The sequence below is a fragment of the Octodon degus genome, unplaced genomic scaffold (assembly GCF_000260255.1).
Source record: "Octodon degus isolate 3935 unplaced genomic scaffold, OctDeg1.0 scaffold00006, whole genome shotgun sequence".
NCBI lineage: Eukaryota > Metazoa > Chordata > Mammalia > Rodentia > Octodontidae > Octodon > Octodon degus.
In genome coordinates, this window is record NW_004524582.1 from 17,089,504 (window position 1) to 17,102,250 (window position 12,747).

Sequence of the window (12,747 nt, forward strand, 5' to 3'; positions counted from 1 at the left end):
GAGAGAGAGAGAGAGAGAGAGAGAGAGAGAGAGAGAGAGAGAGAGAGAAAGGTCATTTATGTGTGCTCCTCACTCAGAGGATGTCCACAGCAATCACCTCAGCTTTGTCTTAATTTCAGCTCCTGGGGAGACTCCTTCTAAATTTTGTATCACCTCTGCTGTGGTCTTCATAGCATTAGAGGTGCTAGGGACTCTTTCTCATGTCTTATTCCTACACTTGTTTAACCTATTGCTCATATTAAATTGTTTTACTGAACAACCACGTGCGAGTTGCATTTGCCTGCTTAAGTGAAAATCTACATAATTATAATATATAAACAAAAATACCTGTTTATATGTCTAGCTACAAGTAGCTATATACATGTGCATAAATGTATATATATTTAAATTATATATGAGAATGGCATATATAAATGTATTTTGACTGATGATTTTCCCAGGAAATTTAATTTATTCATTATTTTTAAATCTCAAAGCCTAGAATAGTTACAATGGCCATTGACAACTCTAGAGGTGCTTAAATACATGCTGTTGTGATAATATATGTTTAATCCACAATTAACTTTATTGGTATACACCCTTTTTAATGTAAACAAAACACAAAGATAAAAATAAGGGTGTAAGTTTTAGAAAACACATACCCCAAATTATAAAAAGAATTCCTGATTAGATTTTATACTGCAGTTTAAAGACAACATGAGGCTGCATGTAATGTTCAATATTCTGATGCATCATGACTTAACATTCATGCTGAAAACAGCTTCCCCTACAAAGTGCGCAACAGAAAGCTAAACAATGACACACACAGCGGCTCGGCCTGCTTTTCTGCATTCATCTATATAGCTGAAATACTGTTCAAAAGCCTTTGAAAGAGCGCTTGTGTTGTTCTTTACACTGACTCAACAGCTAATTGGTTTTTATTACACTGTCTCAGCCGTGCATTAAGGGCAACAACACGTAATTGCATCCTTCATTCAAAGAGCCAGATTTTCAAGCGGGAAAATATGCTATTATTGAAAGACACCAAAAAATAGTTCAAAATGTCGGCTGTCTCCTTTTGTTAGTGAACAAGTAATTAAGGTGAATTTTCTGCAACTTTTTAGAAACTTAAGACGAAGTGGTTTTCTTTTTCATTGCAGAATCTTTATAACGAAAACAACACACATGTCAAACGGTGTCTTCCCATGAAAACAAGACAGAAAGTCTTTCATCCAAAGTACAAAAGCACATGAGCAATAAATATTACAATTTTCAGGTAATGACAAAATAATAAAATTACATTTTCTAGCTTTGATATCTTCTAATGTTGCATATTAATAGCATAAAATTTGGTGAATTATTTAGAGTGCAAATTTAATCCACTGATCCATGAAGAATCTAATTAAAAGTATTCCAGGCTTACAAACACAGATAGTGTAATGGCTAAGGCATATGCGCATGCTGGGGATAAAGTTGAGTACAGCTAGGAAACTTGCAAAAGACAAGCCATGGGAGAAAACGCATTATTTTGATTTTGAAAGTAAAATTTATTTTGCAAAATGAATGGAGGAAAAACAGTGTACATTGCATACGGCAATGAACACTTTTTTCATATAAATGTCACCAGAAACTTTCTCTTCTTAGGACTCATTTGGCCAAATCCCAAATATGTTATCAGTCGATCTATCTATCTATCTATCTATCTATCTATCTATCTATCTATCTATGCATCATCTATCTAAATACACACACGTATGTATGGCTGTTACCACTTCTTCAACTTTATAAGGAAATTTTAGTTACTAACTATGAAATGAGAAAATGAACAATTTAACTAACTACCACAATAAAAACAGTATCGTCAGTACGCTTAGCCAGTAAGTAACTATCTTTCTTCTCCTCTCCCAGCTCTACATTTTCTCTCTTGTTGTCTAATTATTCCTATTTGATGATACAAGTATTTTCCATGTTATTATTTCTAAAAGATAGTATTAAGCAATACTACCACATATCACCAAGTGGCTGTATTTCAAAGATTAAGAAAAAAAGGAAAATCATGAGATTCCTCTCAGGCTGTGACCCTTAGAACATGACAGCTATGTACAGGTTTAACTTTTTTTTTTTTCTTGTCTTTTGTTACAGAAGGATCTACAGGGTGTTCAGGGTCTCACTGTTGGATGGGACTCCTAGTGATCCGCCTGTTTACAGCCTCCCAAGAGCTGAGATTACAGGTGTGCGCCACCACGCCCAGTCTCAGTTGCTGTCTCAGCGCGCCCCAGGGGCAGGGCCAGCATGGCAGGCCCGGGATGGAACCCCTGACCCCTGAATCTGCTTGCAGGCACTTTAATCTGCTGAGCTATTTGGCTGGCCCAGGTTTAACTTTTGACCCAATTAATTTCAATTCCGTCATTTGTGGACTGATGGACACAGTGACATATAAGTTACAGTATTATCATGAAGATCTAGTTCAGTAAAGTACACAGCATGCACCATGTTAGGCAGTCAAAAAAAAAGTCTCTAACGAATTACAAAAACACAAGATATTAAACAATGCTAGCATGTATTAAAGTGTACTGACATTCAATTCCTACCCATCATTTTCAATATTTTTCAAATTAAGTTATTTTGGCAAAGTATACAAAAAAGTCACAAGCTAAATCATAAAAAGCCTGCCTTAAAATGTATTAAAAATGTGTCCTTTAGTAATTAAGAAAGTGAGTTTTATTTGTTTATTTATTTTAGTTAGACCTGGATTAAAGTTTAGATCTGCCTCCAATTAGCTCGGTGGACATTAGGAAAGTTAGTTTTCTTTCTAGTGTCATGGATTCTTTTTCTGCATAGTGGAGAAAACAGAACATAATATTTTGATAAAAACTGTACAAGATATAAAGAAAAATTTTTTTAAGATTTTTGTTTTTGAAATGTTAAAGAACAAAAATATGAGGAGGTGTATATCCATTCATATATGCAGCATCATGTAATAAAATTGTATATACACATTATATAAAAGTGCTGTCCTGTCATATTATTTGATCTCTAGTGTGAAATAAATATCTATTGTTCCAAATAATATTTTTAAACTAATTAACAGTATAGCTTTGTACCTAACTCAGTAACTGCATATTAAACCAATATACATACATTATTCATATAGAGGCTGGAAAATATATATCAGGTAGAATTTTTTGTGCTCAACATGATTAAAAGATACCACTGTCTAATTTTGAGACTGGCTTAGAGACTCAAAAAAGTTTTTATAATACCCAGTTAAATATGAATTTGGATTGATGGTCTCCGTAATGCACAGCCCAGATGCTGATTATACATGGCAATAAAACTGACAGTTCTTTGCATTTTCTCCATCTGCTTTTAACATAAATGGCAAAAACAGCTGCCAGAGACTAGAACATGGATTTAATGGGCTGACCGGAGGGAAGGCAACGGGACTCTGGCTTCTGAATCTTAAATGGCTCAGGATAGTAAATATATTCTAATCATAGGTAACATCAGCCTAGCATCTGAAAAGGAGGAAAGAGCTCTATTCCTTTGAGATTTGAGATTCTCTGTGCTATTCATAACAAAGCCAAAGTAAATACAGTATATCTCTGGAAAGTCACTTCCAACATTAGGAGAAAATACATGCCATTGAAATCCTTCATACGTCTTTACATAAAATGACCCAGTGTATTTTGTACTGTAACATTATTTCTGTTTTGTAATAACAGTCTTCAAATCTCTCTAAATTTAATAAATATCTTCAACAGCTGAGTGCATATTGGCCTCTAGAGGGAATCTTTGCATGTAGCCCGCATTTTTGCTTTGGGACTCTGGCCACACTGATTATCAGCTATCTCTGTCTTGGGATGATTTGTTTCTGAAAATTACCCATTTCCTTCATCTTATTTTATTCCTTCTGATGTCACTCTAGGATACGTTCCCATGAATACAAAATCAATTGACATTTTCATTGGAGAAAACTGATTCTTATTCCATTTGTTCTTAAGCCATTTACAGTGAAAACAAAAGTATCTTGCAGTCATCAGCAAGAATGTGTTTGCGTGACTTCTCAATGGATGTTAGTATTTCCATGGTTAAAGAGATACAATTTTAAATACATACACTCAGCATACACAATCAAGTCACTTAGGATTAAAGCAAAAAAAAAAAAAAGATTTTTGCACATGACTATATTGTCATTATAATTCTTTAAGTTCTGTCTTTAGCTTTTCATTAATAAGTAAAACTTTTGGACACTTACCCTGAGTTGGTATTGACTTAAATCATAGTGTGACTAAATATTATAGTTATAAAAACTGTAAGTTACTCCTATATTTTTCTCTTTTAGTTATATTAATCAATAAATTGGCCATAGTTTCCATGCCTCTTCACCCTTGCATTAAATTATTATTCAAGTCATCCATTTTTGTCTTTCCTAAAGTTTACATAATGTCGTGATCATTAACAGTACTTGAACTATATAAATTTTCATTTGAGACTTTATAACTGATCACCCACAAGTCTGTAACAAAACTGTAGAAATGCAGATGTTAAATTCATTTTTTCTGATAATGAACAATACTTTGACTGTATTCCAGACATCTTTGATCTTAGGCTACAGTGGGCATGTGTCTTCATTTACATTTGAGAAACCTGCATTTATTTTCTGTAGAAGTTGTAGAGGACTCCACTGCATTATTACTAGAGTTATTCTTTGGAAATGCTTCCCATTAGAGGCCTGCCTTCTGCACCCCTTATAGATAGAGATGGGTGCCCAGCCACTCTGGGGGGGCTCTGCTCCTTGACAACAGGCTCTATGTGAGAGTGATTTTTCTCTAACAAGAAAATACAGTCAAGATCCAACCTCGTTTAAAAAATTTCTTTGCATTACATAAAATATAATCCGAATCATAAAAAATAAAAATAACGTTGAATAACATTTATATGAAAATTTTTCTTTTCATACTTTAAGTGTGACTATTCATTTTATAACAACAAAATGCAATCTTTCTATTTTGTTTTTCAAATCATATGCATGTTTGAATATGAGTACTGACTTACATATATACATTAATGATATCATTATTTTATTTTGATACTGATTACCTAGCTAATGACATTTTAGTATAAAAATGTTACTTGATAAGAGAAAAATTAGCAATTTATGGTATTTGGTGAATATATACTTAGTTTCTTTTATAGTGGGCATCTCAGCAAAATTTGAAAATGACATTTTAATTCCAAATGTTAGAATGGTAGTTCTCTAGCTGAAGTTAGACTTATATAAAAATTAATGAAACTATTTTCTACAGTAAACAATTATGAAAAGGTTTCCAAAAAGTTAGAAAAATGAGTTTTCAATAGGTTGTTTCAGCAAGAAGGAAGTAACACAACATTTTCAACAATATTGTCATCATGTGTTAATTATTACTCATGAGTTTTTTTTTTTAATTTTATTTATTTATTTATTTATTTATTTATTTATTTATTTTGTGTGTGTGTGGCCAGCTCAGCCCACCAGGGGGCAGGGCTGGCTGGCATGTGGTGCTGGGGGATTGAACCATGGTCCCTGTGCTTTGCTTGCTTAGTTTGTTCTAAGTAGGTGCTTTAGACCACTGAGCCATCTCACCAGCCCAACTCATGAGTTTTTAAAAAGTGCTCTCATATGTATTTTTAAATGGGTATAAACGTTGAAAATATTTTTGCATACTTTTGCATAAGCTAGCTACATTGAAAGTAGCTAGCATAGGGAAAGTTAAAACTTTTCCCAAGGAAAACGATTTCAGTTGTGAAGTACAAGTCTAACTAATAAGACAAACACAAACGACAACCCAGTGATAGTAAACATGTTGGAGATGAGTCCCCAAGCTGCAACGAAAACCCCACTCACTTAGGCAGCGTGCCAATGTAACAATTAAACCTGGAGAGTGAGGCTGTAGTTTAGAAATGCAACTCACATTGACTTCTTTAGTCTTGGAAGAAAAACAGATAGCATGCACGCCACAAATTAGCCTGTTTATTTCTTTCCTATCAACTTAAACAAAACACTGTGTAATTTGCTTTTATTCAATATTTCATTATCATCTAAACAATAAAGTGAAGTTATTCTACATTTGCTATGAAAAAATAGTCAAACTCTATATCATGTTCACTTTTCCAATTTATTGGAAAAAATTGGTACAATTAAAGTGAAGCTTTATGTGACATGATAGCTGTGCAATTTATCGAGATATTAAGGCACGCTAACAATTAAAAATGCAGGTTTGATTTCATACATATTTGCAATTCTCTTAAATCAGCCATTACAAAACAGTCAAGTTTAAAACTTTAATATGTGCACATGGGGGTCGGGGAGATAACTCAGCAGATTAAGTGCTTGCTGGGCAAGTCCAAGGCCTGAGTTCAATCCCCAGTTCTGAAAAAAAAAAAAAAAAAAAAGTGGACATAATTGGACATTATTTGATATAGTTAAGGATTTAAAATTTGACAAGGAGATACAGCACACAGAAGGTGTTAACTGTATATGAGAAGAGTTTGTTTAAATAGAAGTGGATGGAGAAGACATTCCAAGTGGGCCTTCAGTATTGATTACATAAGTTTTCATCAGAAAAGATTGTTTAAGAATCATTTTTGTTGCATTTATTTAAATAGTGTACTCCAGTGATTGAGAGGAAGGAAAAGGAATACACGTCTCTGCAGAGCTGATATGCAATCTCCATGATTATGAGTCTCTTTGAAAGAGGCTTCTTTTATTCTTTCTTTCTTAATTATTTTGAATTTCAGGGAAGGGTCTCCAGGGTGTTTGGGGTCTCACTACTAGGTCAGACTTGTAGCGATCCATCTGTTTACAGCCTCCCAGGAGCTGGGATTACAGGTACGCACCACCAGGCCCAGTCTCAATTGCCCTCTCAGCATGCCCTGGGGGCGGGGCAGCATGGCAGGCCCAGGGATGGGACTCCAGGGCCCTGTGCCTGCTTGCAGAAGCTTTACTCCACTGAGTTACTTGATAGGCCCATTTTGTAGTGAAAAAAAATATATATATACATGTATATATATATATACATGTATATATATATATCTGTATACACAAAATAGGATAGACACATAGCTACTTTTAGTTCAATGAGAAGAAAGATTTCTACTAATAGTCTTTACACAAGATACCATGTCTACATCTTGTACTATGAATAACTACCATGAAGACAACAACATGCAATGTATTAATTATTGTAACTGTCCTACTAAACTATTTTGATACTGTCTCATTGAAATTTCTTTGTCAATAAAATTAATTTTTTAAAAAAGAGGCTTTTTTATTCCTGGAATACAAAAAGTTGTTCTGTAAATGCCTCTCCATTACCTTTTAGCCGTACTGACTAGTACCTCTCCTAAATGCATTACGCCTTCTCAGATATGTAATAAATCTTTGGAAAATTGAACGCCACTTTTAGAAGACTTAAACCAGAGAACTTTACTGCCACCCTTTCGCTTCCCATAATTTGAAGATTTTTGCTGATTTTCTTTAAGATAAATGAAAAAAAAAGAACTCCATAACTTCCAATTTGTGAGTCATAAAAAAGTCAGCCCAGAGTAGAAGCAATAGCATGCAGGAGTCACAAGACATTCTAAATTTCTACAACCCATGTTCTCACTAAACGTTTTCCCCAATTCATGGAATTTCTATATGATGGTTTGTAAAAGCGATATGACAGAGAAAATCCATAACCCAATTGAAGAGAACTAAATGCTTACTTTAAAGCAGTACATCACATCGTATTCAGAATTTAACTCCTCAAAGTGTTACTGAGAAATTTATTCTGAAGTTTTGATATACAGAGAATCAATTCGCTCTTAGCGGGATTATTGCTATGGATGAGATGCTACATAGACTGGCCTGAGGAACTGCATCCCCTTAAAAAAAAAGATTTGTGACCTGCATAATCCAAAGCAGCAAAATGAGTTGTCCAGATTACATGCTTGAGCTTTCACGGTTTTGGTAAAGTATTGCTCAGTATTAGGACAGAAACAGAAAAAGAAACAAATATATTTCTACCCTGGAAAAGCTTTTAGTGTGGCAGGAGGATTGGACAGCAATCAAAGTGCAGATTAAATTGCGATATATCCCATTCAGATAAAATACAGAGAAATATGAGAACATTTAATACAAATACGGAAGATGACATTATCATTGATTATAAATACAAGGTAATTATGATACAGTTCTATTTTGCAGTCATTCCTATATCTTAATGGCATCTTTGTCTGTGTTCTCCTCTTAGGTAAATTTCCTAAAGATTTTCCTCTCCTGTTTTTCTGATGGTCTCAGTCTCTCTTCATGATGTTCACATTTTTTCTTCTTCATATTGTAAGCTATATCTAACTCTCCTTAAATTCTCGAGCCAGAAATCGAGCTGTGTTTGGCAGTCATATAAATCTAAAGGGGAGGAGATCAGTGTAGCCACTTCAGAATCAAACTTTTTGATAACACTGATTAACTTCTTAAATCTTCCACTTGTTAACACCAAGTGGCACAGCCTTGAAAAACTTGACTTAAAGGTCAACAGACTTCATTGGAGGGGAAATTTGGACTTAAGAGAAAGATGTCCGAGATTCATCTGTAACATGCCTGAATGAGCTGGTACATCTCAGAGGAAGAGTCTTTTAAACGCTGGCTTCCTTAGCTCAGAAGTGGAAAACATCTCAAAAGCACATGGAGATTCAAATCAATATGGGCAACAGAGAAATTCAATAGATTTTCAGTATTCTAGGCAAATTTTGACCTGTGTCATTGTCTATTAATTCAACATTTATCTTTCCTGCTTCATGCTAGTAAAGCACAACTTGTCTACATGGAGAAAATAAGCTGTTGCTTATATGTCTATTTATCAATCATGGTTAATATAGCTTGGTATTTGCAAGATGAATCTGTGCTAAACATTTTTAAATTTTACATTCATTAAATATATATTTACTAAATGCATATCAAGTGCCAACTATGTGCCAATGTACTAGTTTTTAGTTAGTTATTCAGGGGTGATCACAACAAATTTGATTCTGCTTTCACTGAGCTTAATTTTTAGCAGGAGAGACAGACATTAAAAAAACACAAATGCATATACAATTTTAAATGTGATAATTAGAGTCACAATTGTATTCCTAGCCTACCCATGGCAAGGTAGATTGGGGACCACAGTAAAATCATCAGTTAATGCCAACTCACAAAAGAAGGTTATGGATCACTCTCCTGTGTAATTTCCTAAACCCCCACCTCAGGTCAAGGAGATGATCAAATGATAGGATGCATGCATGTAATCCAATTTGTTAGGTATGGGGCAAGTATTAGGCTTTCTTTCCTTCATCCCTATTCAAAATTTGATTTTAAGATAAGGTTTCCTTTCCATAGCTTAATGACTAAATGCTTTAAGAAGCAAATGTGTATGAATTTATAGCTGCAAAAACAAACTTGAAAATAAAACAATGGGCAATTTTTTTAACCTAAAATCATATATACTTGAAAACACCTACTTAATCCATATATACTTTCATATTAGAATTGTATCAGCACACATTTGAAAGAAAAACTAAATACTACACCCCAGGAAATTAATTCAGCAGTATTGAAATATGAAAAATACAACAATACTCTGATATTTATGGTAAAAGTCCAGATTTAAAATACTTGAGTCATATGAGAGTTTACAATTTTCAGTTAATCATGTAATAAATATCTGGAATCTTGAAAAATTAGAAATTTATATTTTGCTTTATGACTTCATTATATTAATCCTTTATTGTATTAATCCTTTTTATAACAATAAGAAAATAAAAGCAAGGAGCCACTAAACTAGAGAGTTACACTAATATAACAAATAACAATGAAGGTATTTTGTTGTCACTGAGATCAATATGATTTATTATCTGAGGCTCTATGGATAAAGCTGATAATGTAATAATCAGAGCAGTTAAATTCACCTAGAACTCCACATATGCTCTCATCTCTACTTATAAATTTATTTTAGCTTTACCAGACATACCAACTCTTTCTGTTAGGCAGGCTCAATGGGATGTATTATTTAGTATTATTTTCAAGATACTAAATTCTAACATTGTGCAAAATCTATAGAGCATACAACGTTGGAGAAAAGCTCTGTGATAAAAAGTAAAATAGACTACACAAGGCAAAGCATGTTAAATGTCTCACTTTGCTTTAAATACATTAGGCTTATAGTTATCTTCTCCTGTCACCCACCCTACAAGAGCTTTCTGTTCTCCTTTTAGATAATCTGATGTGATCACTTCTTTCCTCTCACCACAATAACTGCGCACCCTTACGCACCCTCTTTCATTTTCCCCTTTCACATTTTTCTGACTGTCCAATGACTGGAGCTTTCTCTTTCTTATGATCTTTTGGCTCTTTATAGCAACAATTGTTTTTCTTAAAAGAAATTCTTATTCAGCCAAATTCTTCCCACTGCCCATATCTGCTCTCTCTGATATTCATAATACTCACTTTGCAAACATTCTGAGAAGTGGCTTACTACCCAAATTTAATCCTCCAAGAACAATATGCTGGTCAAATCCCAAGGCTGCTTTCAGAACAGTGTGGTTCATTAGCAGTAATATCTGCTTTTGCAGTTCATTTCTGCTGGATGACATTTCTACTGCTTTGTCCCAGTCTTCTGTTGTTAACTTTTTGGTTTGGGGGTTCTATTTCTTGTTGCTATCATTAAACTGGCCTTTTAATGACAAACTTTGCTCTTTGTTATAGTAATTACTCCAAAATCTTTGTTGCAAGTGCTTGGGTTGCTTCAGAATTATGATACAGTGTATTACTTTATCACCTCTAAGGGTGTCTCTGGAATTTCAGTATTTCTGTAACTGACCTCACCCTTAGCTCCTCCCATCTTTGGTCCTGATCCTCAGCCCCTACATGCAGTGACCGAACCATCATCTTAGCCATTAGTCATGACTGAAAATCTGGCATCATCTTAGGTCATGTTTTTCTGTTTAAATCTCATTTTGCCACCTCTCATGAGTTCTGCTTCTTCTGTACTCACTATGGTACCCTTTGCACTTCACCATCTTTTCTGGCACCCACCAACTCAAGCTCTTTGGACATCTCCCACGGATCAATGGAAAAGCCTCTTAAGAGGTCTTCTATACATTCCTTCCTTTAGCCAAAACTCTAGCACACAGCTGTCAAACAAGTTCTTCTGGAACATTTACTTCAAACTCCTGGGTTCAAGATAAAGCCTAATATTTTGTACAATTAAGACTTTCCATAAAGGTCAGGGATGTAGCTCAGTGGCACAGCTCCTACGTGGCAAGCACAAGGCCCCAAGTTCAAGTCCGAGGACCAAGATCTTCCATGAATTGGCTCCAATGTGTCTTCAATGTTATTTTCCTATATTCACTTACAAATCAAAGATCAGTCAAACTGAGTTCCTTTTTTCTGGTGTCTCTTTCTGTCTTCTGTTTTGCTGATACTCTTAATCTTGGATTAATTCTGAAAGCCCCTCTCTTATCTCTGCATTTCCATTGATCACCTTTCTTTCTAGGCCAAGCTCTGATATCATTTCCCCACAGAAACTCCCCCGATTGAGGCATTATTTGGAGAACAATAAGTATACTCCAGGCCCCTACAGCTCTCTATGTGTCAATTAGCTCATTTCAAGTGAACAGTAACCCTTTGTTTCATACAAAGAGATAAGGGAAGAAGATAATTGCTTCAGAATTAAGAAAATGGTAAGGAAAGCTGGGATTCTGACTAACATGTTCTGACTCTATTCAACTGTTGCATTTCTCCTTCCATTTGATGCCCTCTTCAGTACCTTCAAGGGCATATGTCTGGGGGCCGGTGAGATAGCTCAGTGGTCTAAAGCGCCTGCTTAGGTATGCTTAGGCAAATGTGCAGAGACCATGGAATGATTTCTGGCACCAAATGCTGCACCAGCCCTGCCCCCAGAGTGGGCTGAGGTGGCCAACAACAACAAAAAAAGGGTATATGCTCATTTCTTCTAACATTTTCTATACTTAAATCTTACTTCAGAGTTACCAAATTGTATATTAAATTCACTAATAATATATAATTCCTGTACAATTCATGGTGCCTTTATTTCCTCAAAAGCTTGTGATTGAATAGAGGATGAATGTACTGTCCTCCTGTTTAAAACTTCAGTATATTTTTTGTTGTCTATTTTATCATATCTAGATTGGTCCAACTCGCTTAAATGCCTTCAGGAATCCTCAGGTTCCAAATTTGACCAAGATGCTCTTGTGCGCCAAGCTTATTGTCAAGTAAAGTAAGTTAAAGCAGTTACATTGTTAAGAATTTTTGGAGACAGGGTGGATAGCTCTTGCAGTCTAAGTATCTGCTTGGCAAGCACAAGGTCCTAAGTTTGATCCCCAATACTGCATGTTGACCCCAAAACTGGATGTAGTGCACATGCCTGTAATTCCAGTGCTGGGGAGGCTGAGACAGGAGGATCACTACAAGTCTGAATTGGATAGCGAGACTCTATTTCAAAAAAAGGGGGGGGGGCAGGGCTACAGCTCAGTGGCATATGCTCCTGCTAGCAAACACAAGGTCAAGAAAGAGTTTAATCCTCAGTAATGAAAAAAAAAGAATTTTTGAAAATGAATTAAGAATTTTTGTTAAAGGTCAAATCATATATTTTATTACTTCAACCAAAAATATACAAAAAACTATGCACTGAATTGCAGTTCAGAATTGGTCCAAAAGACAATAATAGGATAGTCTAGATGGATTGA

At 34.9% G+C, this 12,747-nt stretch overlaps 1 protein-coding gene across 1 annotated transcript in view; it reads right to left on the reverse strand.

Moving 5' to 3' along the window:
- Positions 1-12,747, reverse strand: part of Slit2 (slit guidance ligand 2) — a 390,230-nt gene that overhangs the window by 105,255 nt on the left and 272,228 nt on the right. The window lies entirely within an intron of this gene.